The 14,107-nt window shown below is 37.7% G+C and overlaps 1 long non-coding RNA gene across 1 annotated transcript; it reads right to left on the reverse strand.

Annotated features, from left to right (window-relative positions):
- Positions 1-1,354: 1,354 nt before the first annotated feature.
- LOC110016834 lies at positions 1,355-13,598 on the reverse strand. Its single transcript, XR_002292161.2, has 3 exons — positions 13,041-13,598; positions 2,455-2,534; positions 1,355-2,156 (listed from the first exon to the last, which is right to left on the reverse strand). It is a non-coding gene; the product is annotated as an uncharacterized LOC110016834 (long non-coding RNA).
- Positions 13,599-14,107: the final 509 nt, after the last annotated feature.

A 14,107-nucleotide genomic window follows, 5' to 3' on the forward strand; every position in this document is an offset into this window, starting at 1 on the left:
GGCTGTCCACATTATACAGAGCTGATGTGAAATGCAAAGAACCAGCTGAAATTCAAGAAAGTAATGCATAAGGCAAAAAAATTGGTGTGCCTCCTTTAGTTGTTTTTAAATGAATGGCATGCTTGTTAATTGAGTTGTTATGCAGATGACCAAAAACATCCTTTGAAAGCCTTAATTTTGAAAACATGAAAACATAAGACCTCCTAAACATATATCTGTAAAGGGGAAACAATAGAAAGAAGTTGCTTTCCTCTGATTTATTCATCACTTTGTGCTTCAGCACTTTGAAACAATCTTTTTATTGTGAAATAATTTAAACGCTTGCATTAATTTCTCAGTGCACACTTTTAACTTTGACTTCTTAAGGCTCATTTTTATGAATGCGACTGCATGCTTTGGACCGTCACACTCAGTTTCCGTTGTTGATTCCAAACTATTTTATTGATCATTTCAAATCAGTCAAACAAATCTGTGTTATCATCATCCTTCATCCACCGTGCTTTCCAATAGAGCATTTATGTTGGTGTTTTCCAGAACATTGTTGATTCGGTTTATTTTTGCCTTAACAAAATAAGAAAACTAGCAACTTTTACAGTGGCAACACACCAACTGATGATTTGTTTTTGTAGTAAGATTAAGTTAACAGCACCTGAGTGTAATTCATCTTTCTAGTAGTTCTGTAGTCCCCCCCCCAACATATCAGAGATAAATCTGCTGAACTAAACTTATAAAACTTGAACAAAAAAGACTTTCAATTGTGAGGTACAAATGATTATGGTGTTTGTAGTGGTTTTAAAATTGAAAAAGAAAATCTCATAAACCTTTTAAAAGTTAATTTTACAAAAGCTTTCAAAGAAAAAAATGCCCTTTTCCACATTCCTTCCTGGTAGATTCTATAATTTGTGTCCACTGGCTTTAGCCTGACAACTAAAACATTAGAACTACTTTAAAGAATGTTGTTGGTGCTTGGGTTGCTATCCAATCAAAACAGACCTACTTAAAAAACCTAGGATGATCATGAGCTACGACTTTGCATCTCACTAATTATGTAACAAAAACATCAGTGCTCAGTTTTATTTGCTGTAGTTCTTCTGCAAAAATCTGTGTACTATCCTACTATTTTCGCGTCTAAAATTTGCAAGATTGCTGTTCTTTGCTTTGAAGGTTGCAAATTAATCAGAAGCTAGAAAAAGATGGCTGGTATGTTGAAGATAATAGCAACTTTATGTTTGTCATGTGTGGAATTTTTCTCTGTAAACTGACATACTAAAAAAAAGATGATAAAAAATGCACATATACAACCTTGGGTGGTCAGAGGGAATTTATTCATCTCTGCAGAAACAAACTATGCACATTTTGTGTCACAACCAGCACTTTTTCCACCAGGTACACAGACGATGGACTCTGTCTTATGGCTGCCTCACCTCCCCATAAATCACACAGTTAAACGGCCTCTGTATAAGGTTTAAATACCCCCATTAAGGAATCATGTATGGCTGTCAGGGTGCCATACATTTGGAGGTTCAGTTATTCAAACAAGCATACATATGGCGGTGCTTTTCTTCCTCTTTATGTGACAGCCCCAACACTCATTTTCCCCCTCAGGGTACATTGGAAGCGTTTACCCCTTGGAGCCCAGCTAGACTTTGACATCTTTATTTTCACTGTACTTTCAATTAAAGCCAGTTAAAAGAGGGGGGATTATGAGATAGGAAGAGAAGGAGGACAGTCAGGAAGGGGGAAAAATGGTTAGAGAAATGGAGAAAAGCTGCAGAGAATAATGTGAGATGGACAGCAGATAGAGAGAAGATGGAGGAGCGGAAGAAAACAAAAGAAGAAGGAAGGGAGTGATTGATGCGTGTGTGTTTGTGCGACAGAGAAGAGGGGTATGGGTAAGAGAAAGAAGCGTGTGAGGGCACCATTAAAGCCTTGTTCCATAAATCTCTGACAGTGCGAGTGTTTGTGGAGATAACGGAGGGATGTCTCTCTCCATTCTGGCTGTGTCAGAATGATTCATGCATTCTTTTCTTCCTACCTGTGAAATATTAGAGCAGAGTCCTGTGTGTGTGATCTCCGCCAGCATGTGGCTAACATTTGGTTGGTCATCTCTTATCAGAGCTCACATGAGGTATTGCAGGTGCGAGACTTGTGGCCGCCTGAAAACAAAAGACCGGAGTGACTCAAAATCACACACAGATGAGCACAAGACGCAGAATCTAAAAAAATAAATAAAAAGGAAACGACTGAGGAACAGCTGACAGTGACAGCTCTCTTGATCAAAGGCTGCAGTAATGACAGCCATGATTGATTATGTTATGGCCGGCACATTTCAGCACTCTGCTCCTCATTTAGCCGACACCATTTTCTTTATGGCACCTTGTGTTATGGTATCATAATCATGCCAGTGCCACTGAAGTGCCTGGAGCATAAATCTTTATAATCTCCTCCACTCACCAGGGGAAGCAGCTGAGCCAACGCCGCTGATCTGGGCTGTCTGTCTCCTTCATGCTTTTTTAAATGGGCACCTTGGTTGTCTGTCAAAAGACATCATTGATCAGCTGCAGGTAACAGGGAGGAAAAGGAGGAGGGCACACTGAGATGTTTTATTAAGAGAAAAGAAAATCTGATTTGAGAAAGTGGATTATGCTCTACCATATTTTTCACACTTGAAAGCCTTAATTTTTTTCAAAAAACAACAGTGTGTCCTATAATCTCAGGTAAAATGTTTGGTCTTGTTGTCAATATGCTAACGTGGAGCAGTGTTGGACTTGTGTGTTTTTACATATTACTAACAAGGTTAGGAGTTAGCGTAGTCACAGTATTGTTTGTTATAGCAAAATCAATCTAGTTTTTTTACTCACAGCATAAAAGGTTGGGAGTTACAGGTATTGTTAATATGCTAATGTGGCTTGCGCTTCTAATGCAGCTACCACTTCTAAAGTGACTAATGTTTCTAACATGGCTAACGTGTTGCGTGTTACAGACAAGTTCTAGATTTCCTCTGAACACAGTTAATAAAGTTGGACTGACAGACTTATCTCTAACTCTTTTGTGTCACCTAAAGCGTCTATACAGTTTGATACGTCTTTTCTATGAAATAACTTCTGAAAAATACCATTAATTAATGGAGCGCCTTGTAGTTATATGTCCCCTAGTAGTTATATGGTGTTTATTTCTCTAAATCTATTGTGCCAAAATTGTTATTGACACAGCATCATAGTTGACATTTTTATGCAGATGACACTCCACTTCTTGACTTTAGAAGTTACAACTGCGTGTATAAGACAAAAATGCCAGATTGACTTAAAACTTTTGTATAAGGCTTCGGTTTTATTGTGTATGAGCTTTGGTCTATGCTTTAGTCTATGGTGCTAATTGTGCATGAGCACCATAAACTACTTTTAGATGACTTTCCTCAGATCAAACCATACTGTTATCCTCAATGAATACCAGTAAATAATTGAAAACTGAAATATAATCGACTGTTAAATATGAGATGAAAGGATATTTATAAATGTAATCAAATACATAGTGATCTGCCTTAAAAAAAAAAAATGACAGCAGCATTTCATCAAGAAACCAAGGCAAAGCTGCTTGAAAATACTGATCACTCTAAGTTTCCTCTCTGCTTTAATGAGATCAGGTTTTTAAAAAGATTTTCTAATTATTTATTATCGACTAACAGAGTCCTGAAATTAAAGTCGCAAAAGAATCTTTTTTGTGAGAAACAGTTAAATTTCTTTATACAAAAACAATAAAAATCCCCAAATAAAAGAAAAAATCTTTGGTTCGCAACAAAAATATCTTCCATATTCATACTTCCATGTAATGGAACAATACTTACTTCAAAACTGGCCTCTTTAGGCATAAATAGGTCAAATTTTGCATTTCATCAATGGACAATAAGTTTCCGCTTCAGTCAGTTAATCAGAAAAGATGCAAAAAGTGTTTTATAAGTGTGTAACATTTTAATGTTGTTTGATTTTAGTTCAAACATACACATATGTCACAAAATGTGGTGTAACAGAAATTATGTCTGTCGGTTCTTTGTTGTGTTTGTCACAGGAAATACACATCTGAATTTGTGGTTTAAAAGTTGTTCAGCATTTTAAATCATATCATCTTTAAGAGTTGGCATCAAGTTCTTGAGTGGTTTTTGGTCCAAACGTTTTCTCAAAACTACAATTATCTGCAGATGTTTTATGTCTTTTTATTTAACTTTTCTCCTCATGACGCTGAATAAGATTTAGCGTGTTTAGAGGATGGATGGATGGATGGATGGCATGACTTTAAATTTCCACTTGTTTTGGATACAGCACTTTGAGATCGCCAGTTTTTTTTTCTTTATTTTATTTACGCTTTGTGTTTAGTATGCTTGTTGTAATCATTTTGACATCTGTCCAGTTTGCTGTCTTCCTTTTGATCATGTATTTTGCTGACTGACAGACCATAAAATCCCAGGTAACCTCTGTAAGAATTTTACAGTAATTATCTGGTTAGAACATGACAACATGAGTCTGAAACGTTCAGCTTTTTCCACATATTTTCCAATTTTTCTAACATATAATTTAAACATTTTTGTCATCCAGTTAAAATATTAGAACTCATCTATGGAACGTGGTCTGTATTGGTGACAGCTCCACATCCACAGCAGTTGTGGACCGCAGCTCTGAAGTACTGAACATCTCAATGGTTTTTATACCATCATAAAAATGGAAGGCGGACCACAAAAAATGCTTGGATGCTTCATAAACCAGATATTTATTTAAGTTCATGTCGCATCAGTGTGTTTGGCAGTTTGGGCTTGGTATATGGTAGAAATCATTTTTATGGTAAACAACTTTACAATACCTCCATTTACCGCTTTGCAGGTTTCAGTTCATAAATTGAGTGTTTTTTGGTGTATTTGTCATTTCAACAGAATTTGGGTTTTGACATCAAAACCCTAAATGTCTTCTCATGTAACATACCTTTTTTTTTTTTAAATAAATATAACAATTTCATTTCATTCTGTCCAACTGGATGTTTCAGAATGTGTCTTGACAGCTCACATAATGGGCTCATCCATGGAGATATCTTCAGCTATGGATGTGAGGCCAGTTGACAAGAGAGGAGGGGGGGAATAGATCGCCAGAGGAAACATGTAGAAGCAGGAGGCAGATGGAGCGGAGGACAGGAGGAAGAATCTTCCCTGAAATGGTTGATGAGTGTAGGAAAAGCAAAACTGGAGTGAGGAAAGAAAATGAAGATGGAGAAGGAAATGGTGGAGAGGTTTCAAAGAGAGGGGCAGATGGGCCAGCTCCATCAGCGGCAGAGAAATGGAAGATGCCTGAAGTGATGATGACACACTCTGTAAAACACCCTGAGGCGGAGTCAGTCTCATAAATAGATCTCATGATAAAAACTGTGCAAGTGTAGAATGAGATATAGTAGTTTAATCAAAATCACTGACTCACTTTATTATGACACAAGCAAGAGAAAAGCAAATCATTTAATCCTCGACTCACGTAAATCGAATGGTATATGTTGTGTATGTAGCTTCATGATGGAAGTGATCTTTCTGGAAAGGTCAGTGGATATATACAAACATATGGTGCTTATGGGTGTTTTTGTGTTCCACGATCATCGTCACCTCTTCCAAACACTGCAAAATTAAAAATTTGACTTGAATTGCACAAATAGGAGGACAGACAAAAATTTCCAATGGTTGTGTGTCCAAATTCCTTCACTACTCACCACTTAGTGCACAGTAAAGTGCGTTTTCTATTTTGTAGGGGTGTCCGAATCTACAGTTCCAAAATTCAGTGCTCTCGAAATTTCCCAGAAGTCTCTGCGAAAAACGAATGTGCGTCGACACTAACTAGATTGGTGAATATAGACCACAATGCATTGCATTTGAACAATTTGCCTTTTGAAAAATACGTATTTACATTTATTTTTTTATAAATTATCCAAGTTTTCATTATCAGAATACATGTCATGATTTGAACTTGTCTTGTTTTTGGTCCTTGTTCTGTCTTGTTTCTGTTTCCTGTTTTATTTTGAAAGTCTCCTGTCTTGTCTGTTTTCTTGAGTTTTACTTCCTTTGGTCCCCATCAGCCCTGATCGTGTCCACCTGTGTCTTGTCTGCCCTGTCTGTATTTAAGTCTTGTCTCTGCCTTCCTCCTGTGTTGGTCCATTAGTTATTCCTGTCCTGGTTGTCCTTGTCATGCCATGTTCCTCGTTTCTTGTTCCACGCCACAGTGAGTTTTGTTCAGTTTTGTCATCCTGCTCTGCAGCGCTTTTTGTTTGTTCATTAAACCCTCTAGACTCTGATCCTCATGCCTCCGCCTCTGTGTCTGGGTCCAACCGGCTCTCGAGCCACCCTGCACCATGACAATACAGAGGATTCATTAATAGTCTTGGTAAAATGTTCATATTATCGGGTTTTTACTTCTGCAAATGAATTATGTTATATTTTCCTTTAAAAAAAAAAAGAAATGGTGAGCGTTTGTCTGAATTGCATTTAAATCCAGAGCACTGGATTTCCGCACTACATAGTCTGTTTGATTGCTGTTTGTCCAATAAAAGACTCATCCCTCCCTTTTTTTAGTTAAAGCTTACAAAAACCCAGGGGAAACCCAGGAAATCCGTGGAGTAGTCTTGCACATAAAATCCAACAAAAAAGAAAAAATTAAGTTTTTGTAACCAGGTTGTAAGTGAAATTGTTTTTGGGGGGGGGGGTCATTAAAGTACATGGACACCAAGGGCTGATTTGAATGCTTAATTTACAGAGAACTGCCATCACAAAGGTAATTATGAAAACGTCCTAAGTTTGGCAGACATACCACCACATGTTATGGCTAGGACCTTCGTCAACCGAGCCGTGCTACCAAAAATGTCCACTGGTTTTAATCAATGGGTTATTTATTTCACATTTTTTAGGTTTACATTGTTTTCTTTACAATGATTATCAAATACTGTTCTGTTGTATTTACATTAGGTTTTTACCAGTTCATTTTGTTCACGCAGCTCATTTATTTTTAAGTTGTATTTTTACCCTTTTTTTTGGCAGAAATGCATTTTAATGTGCAAGGTCCCCGTCAAAAAAGACAGAAAATAAATTTAATAAATTACTTTAATTAGTTTAACTAACCTAAAACAGGATGTGTAGGTGTTGCCCCTCGAAAGAACCCTAACTGATGTAATCCGAAATGTCCCTATGACCATGAATTACACATAAAGGTTTCAGAAAAAAAGATTTATTGTCCAAGTTATTTATAGATTATTGGTATTTAAATGTTAAAACATTTGTTTGTGAACATGAGAAAAAAATTAAAGAGGCTTTAAAGCAGATAGAATGAAAAGAAATATTTGTACACATTTTTCTTGCTTGTAAATTGAAACTTTTATAGCCGAATGATGAAATCTTATTTTTGGACAGTTTTATCATTTCAAGGTGAATTAAAGGTAAAGAAAACTGCTTTAACAGACTGACAGGATGCGACCAAATGGGCCAGTCCTATTTTGTGGTTTAATCATGACGGAAAAAAATAAAAATGTATCTTCTATGATAAGTGTACTTGTATCTAGTTGGATAAAAGAGGTTTTCAGTTTTAACATTTTAGTGTTATGCAAGAGTGTGTGCTGCTTCAGCATTTGGTTGTATATCTCCACTCCATGCACAATAGAAAAGTGGAATTTTCCATCAAACGATGCAATCATAGGTCTCCTTTGGATTTGACTCTTACATGACTGTTTTTCTCCATTATACACGATGCACGTGTTTCATCGTAATGGAGCAATTATCCCCCCCGGCTCTGAAGTCCTCCCCATATTGTAATTTGCATTTATTATTAGCCAACAGCCTGTCAGGAACTGTGAAGCACGAGGGTGGATCGTCGCACAACAAAAAACGCAGTCAGACCTGCACACGAAGGCGCTCGCATGAGGACAAGCCCCACATGCACCCTGCAGTCATAATTCATTTCATCCTTGTTTTGTTAAGTATGATTTCTCTTAGCAAAGCCACGACATGGGCAGTTTGTTCTGATCCTTGAAATACAGTTTTGTCACGTTTATACTAGCCTTGCTGTCTATTTTGTCAGCTTGTCTGATCTGTTACAAGTCTGTATAGGGCACATGTAGTAAATACAAGTCTCTGGTGTCCTGATATATGTGCTGCTACCGCTCACAGACACTCCCACACATGCACGCAGAGAAGGTGTGCAGAGGATCACTGGAGTGTGAAATGATTCTGTTATCATGTGGTCTACGTGGAATATAATTTCCCATCAACCATCTGAGGCAGGTGTGCTCGTGGCTGCCTGATGGGCTGCTGGTGCTGGTGTATGTATGTCTGTGTGTGTGTGTGTGTGTGTGTGTGTGTGCATACTGATGATGGCTGCTGTGTGGGTCCCTCTGTTATAGGCTTGGAGTGGTTCAGGTGATGAGCATTAAAACATGATGACAGAGTCCCAGCAGCCTCTGTGTTTGCCACTGAATTTCACAGAAACAGAAGAAAAACTGGAAGATCAAGTCTTGTCAGACATTTTTAGTACACTGAAGAATTAGAGTTCTAAAATTGTTTCATTTTTTATTGCATATTGACCACCACTAAAAATGACTAAACTCTTAAAGTCAGAAATGATAAGTAGGGTTAATCATTATCTACATGTTGAACTTGATCAGGGGATTCTTATAGACTCTCTTTATCAGGGAAATTGATGCCGTGGTAAACATTTAACCCCTAAACAGGAGCTAATCCTGATTTAGTTTGTTGGAAATAATTTCATTTTAGGTTTATTGTTGGTTTTGGTTGCACTCCGTCTGAGGGAAAGATTTGGTTTTGGTGAACAGAGGACACACATTTTTTCCAACCTTGTCATGATTTAGCCCCACAGGTTTTGTATTTAGTCATATTTACAGGCCATCTCACACGGCCACTAAGTACTATTTTGTGCATATTGCACGGATAAAACTTATTCATGGTGAATATAGGTGACAAAAGGGAGAAAGGTTGTGGTCTTTATGTGAAAGTTTCACAGATGTATCACGAATGAGCCACGTTAAAACCATGGAAGATGTACAAAAAGCAATGCAAAAAAATACGTAAATCCACATAGAACATGAACCGTAGGTGATTATTGCACTGTTTACATGCAAATTAATATTGCTACTTGCATCAATTACATAATTTGATATGTGTACACAATATAAAAGTTATGTATCGGTGGTACATGTGTGAAAAGTCCGTTAGAAATATGGACATACATGGAACGGTCGTGGAAAGACACAAATTCGCATCTCGCAAAAATTACGGACAATTGTGTACGATTTACGTAATAATTGCGTATAAACTACGTTTGTTATATAAACTACGTTAAATACGCATAAACTGTGTAATTCTCAATTGACCAAAAATTCGGAACAACTCAAAACTGAATTCACATAAAAACCCATCAGCCGAAATCCTCGAAGGATATCTGCGACAAATGTGGAACGAAAGAAACACTTATGAATTATGTTTATCACACATGTTTCACGACAGATAGATATTTTATGCGTGGACAATGAGCAAAATACGAAGCGGCTGTGTGACACAGTGATCAGAATTTAGAGCACATTATAGCACTGTGATAGTTCTGATGTAACAAATGATCTGCTTGTGATCACAGACAGTGGATTTTTGACTGCACTTGTTCTGTGAGATCTAAGAGCTAATTTGACACTGTTGAATATATCTTTGAAATTGCACTAGCAAAATCATTTTTTTTTTATTAGGAATTGCATGAATTTATTTTAAGTGATAATGATCATTTACAACACCACAACTCATTTATGGTGTAAAAATGCATTACCTGCCAGCAAAGTACACTTTTTCATCATGATGCTAATAATATAGAGTTTTATATGAGCTAGATTAACAAATCTAATTAGAAATTAATAATTAAAACTGACACTTAAAAAAGAAGACATTTTGGTGTGGTCAAAGATTCAACAAACTACACATCACAAGGTGAGGTTTTTTTTCTAGTAAAAAGAGGGATACTTATATTTATTTAATCTTTATTATTATCCAGGCAAGACAGATTGAGAAAAATTCCTATTTTCATGTGTGGCCTGGAAAAGGCAAGATCTTTTGGGAAAGAGAAATAAAAGTAGTAACAGGAGACACAGAAACAATCAGGATCAAACAACAGTAACACAGACAACCATCAAAATAATTAAAATTGTTAAATTATTAGAGACAAAACTAGCTTACAGCAACATTTTTATTTAAAATGATCAGTAAGGTTCCTTTTAAAAACGGTTTTTGAAATAAACTTTCCCAGTCTAATACTGTGCTTGTCTGCTAATTAACATGCTAAAACAATAATAAATTTGAATGCAGGGCATTCAAAAACCACTCCTGATGTCACATGCTGGTCTGCAAGGACCTAGATGCAGGGAAAGAGGCTCAGACACGAGTCAAAAAGTCTAATGATTTACTAACAAAACCTCTCCAGAGAGAAAAAGCAAAACCAAGGAAGCAAGCTGACCTGAGAAACACACAGTGAGCATACAAAACAACACTGATGACAGAAAACAGTCAACCTAAATAGGGAGCAAGCTAAATCAGCTAAATGCAGACAGCTGTGCACTCCTGTGCAGAGATCGGGTGAGAGTGTGGATCAGTTGGGAGGAGCCACAGTCAGCCTGCACTGAAAGAAAGGGGAAACGCCCACAAAAACCGAACAAACACATGCCAAACATAACACCCGCTTCAGGTTTAGACCTATTTCTCTGGCCAAATTCTGTTGTTCATTTAAAGATGTTAGGGACCATAACCCACCACATGAGTAGGGAGAAGGGGACCTGGAAGAAAACCAAAACATAAGTAAAACCAGAAAGTAGTCCAGGTCCTTGCAGCCAAAAAGGATGGGGGGTTATCATAGCGACCCTCTCTTCAGACCCTCCCCGGGAACAGGGAACATGAATAAGAAGGTAGATAGGGACCATCATCGGAGACAGGGAAACTGAAGACGAGGGACCCCATTGACCTTCCTGAGGGAAAAGACACATGAAGAGGAGCAACCATCGTCGGAGAACAGGAATATGAAGGTGCGGCTCTTGTAATTCCCCTCAGGAACATGGCATGGAAACAAAAAGGTAGAGAGGAATATGACCTGGAAAGAATTAACTGAACAGCAGATACGTTGAGGATGAGGGACCTACATGAAGACTGCTGTGGATAATCATCAAATGAGACCAGGTGAGACACTCACTCAAAGCATTTACATCCAAAGATGTAGAACTTCAGCAGACATCCCCTTGGTCATCTGTTCTCTTCGTGCTCAGTTTGACCAAAACTGATATAGTGTCAGGTTTTCATCCCTGTTTTTGTAGATGAAATGTCCTGCTGGCTTCTTTGAACCAGGACATTCAGTTTCCACTGAGGCAATTCACAGTTAGTGTAAACCAATGGTAAACCTATTGACCTATGGTCAAGAAATCTGAAAAGACAAGATCCAAAACAAGATCCAAGACACAAGCGGCTGGAATGAGCTTCAGCCGCAGCAGTGGCTCCTCCCTTTGAGGTAAGTTGAGCATGGTCAGGCAGGAGCTTGGATTGGAGCACCCAATCTTCACACAGAGAAGATTCGGATCCCGATGTCTCCTGAACGCTTTGTGGCCGAGTTGTTCAAGACATGTCCCCCCACTGAAGGACAGGCTCTATAACTCTCCAAGGACTTCGATTCTAACTACTGCCTGTTTTAGCTGCTCTGAATTCACAGAAAGAGAAAAATGGATGTATTGGCTAATTTTACATGGAACATCGTCAATTTATGAAACTGATCAAATTATTTCAAGGTTTTCTTTCATTTTTTCTTGTTTGTGCTCTTACCTCTAGTAACCAAAAAAACACTTTTTAGCTCAGGAATTTTTTTTCTCCATCCAGTCAACACAAGAACGTGATCCCTGAAAACACACATGAATGCTTCAGTGAGAAGTCAAAGTGCATAAAAAGAGTCCTGAGGGAGTGCCCAGTCGGTGCAACTTCACTGCACTGCCTAATTGATGCAAAGGTGTGTGAGAAGAGTAGACAGGAAGGAGTGAAAGATGCAATAAAAAATAAACATTGCTGTCAGTCATGAGCTAATTTAACCTGACTGCTTTCTGAGTCCTTGGCCTCTCAATCTGATTTATATCTTCCCCAGATCACAATAGTTGTGAAACGATACAGTCAAGTGCTGAGCAGTCCTAAACCTATTAAAAGACACTCTCTGACACACACACACACACACACACATACATCAGAGCAGCTCTTTCAATGTATGCGCAGCTAATGTAGCAGTTACAGCTACTTATTGGATGAAATATGGCCGATGTGGAGAGAGTGAACAAAGAAAACCCTTCTCAGTGCTTCACATTTCAACTGAAAGCTTTACAGTTTAACACACTTTAACACACAGCTTTGTTGTTGTGCAAGTAAAGTATGACTAAACTCACATGTAAAATACTGTAAAAGTTCTCAACAGCAAAATATTTGTATCTATATCTATATATATGAGAACCGGAAGAAGTAACTTTCCCCCTCGGGTTCCAAACAGGAAGTAGCTGCTGATCCCAAAATGCCAAACCCCAAAGACTTCTATAGAGAAATAAACAGCTATTCCTCAATCATTATTTTAGTCAGAATCACCATTCTTTCTCTGTTAGCTTTTTTATAAATATATTATTCCTAATCCTTTTTATGATATTTTTTCTGCAAGTTATTCAAGTATAAACTGACCGATCAGATGACTCAATAAAAGTCTGTGTTCTCACATTCGAAACATTTGATTGACACATTCTCCCAAGCACTGTTTACTGAGAATTTCTGGTTCCAATGTGTCAGCGTCTGTATCGCAAAAAAAAAATGGCTACTGAATTGACTTCATTTTATTGGAAGCTGGAACCGGAAGCAAGTCAGTTTCTATGGGTGACGTCACACTCAGTCCAGTTCTCTTATACAGTCACTGATACTAGGTTCACACTGGTCTGTTGCTACCTGATACAAGCGCAAGGCTGTTACCTACAGTTGGAAGAGGCTTGATGCGAAATGTCGACGTGGTGGAAGTCTTCTGAATCTTGCTTCAAGCTTTTCTTTCACAGCTCTATTCGGAAATACAAAAGACTTGGTGTCATTCAGTTCTGGCTGATCACAAACGCAATACGGTAATTCATTTCTTCTCCATGATTGATTGATTGATTTATTTGGTATATTTCAAGCATTAATTGTAGACAATATTAAAAAAAAATCAAACATTTATCAAACTCATAATTGGTGCTAAAAAAAAGACTGAACTAAGCAACATAGGGTGTAATAAGATTTAATGAAAGTAAAAATAATTAAAGCATTAAATTAGAAAGAAAATAATGAAATATTTTTGAAATATTTTTGTTGTTGCTTCTATTTCACTGCACATGGTACGATCATTTAAAAATGTCAGGTTTTGTTATAGTCAACTTGATTGATTTAGGTCAAGACAAGTTCATTCCAGACATGCTGTACATTCCAAAATGGTATGCTGTGAGAAATCTAGTTTAGTAGTTCAAAGGCTGGACCTTTGAAGGGCAAAAATGGAAAAAAAAAATTGTCAGAACAATTAAAAAATGGTAAAATATTACCGTAAATTCCGGACTACAAAGCGCACCCGATTACAAGCCGCACCCACCCGTTTTCACGTGTTTAATTAGTTTTATACATACACAAGCCGCGTCAGAGTACAAGCCGCGCATGTGTTAGGCGATATTGTCATCCTGACAGACTACGGCCAGCATCCCAGAGTGAGTGCAATTCATTAGCACATTGTGGGTGGTGCCAGCTTTGCCTCTGGATCATGTATTTGTGTGTATCGACATCTGCCAAACAGCATGGACCTTTATTCTGTTCACAAGTTCCTCAGTTATGGTGTTTTTATTTCATTTTTTTTTACTTATTGACAATCTAGGTATCATACATAAAATTACAAACAGTAACCATATAATCAACATTACATCCCTCAGTTATGATGAGGAAATTTACATCCGCGATTCCACATTTCCCATGAGTCTTAGGGGCTAAAGGCGGGGCCAATGCCCGGCTCGCCATTCTGTTGTACGT

This window comes from Oryzias latipes, chromosome 17 (assembly GCF_002234675.1).
Source record: "Oryzias latipes chromosome 17, ASM223467v1".
Lineage (NCBI taxonomy): Eukaryota > Metazoa > Chordata > Actinopteri > Beloniformes > Adrianichthyidae > Oryzias > Oryzias latipes.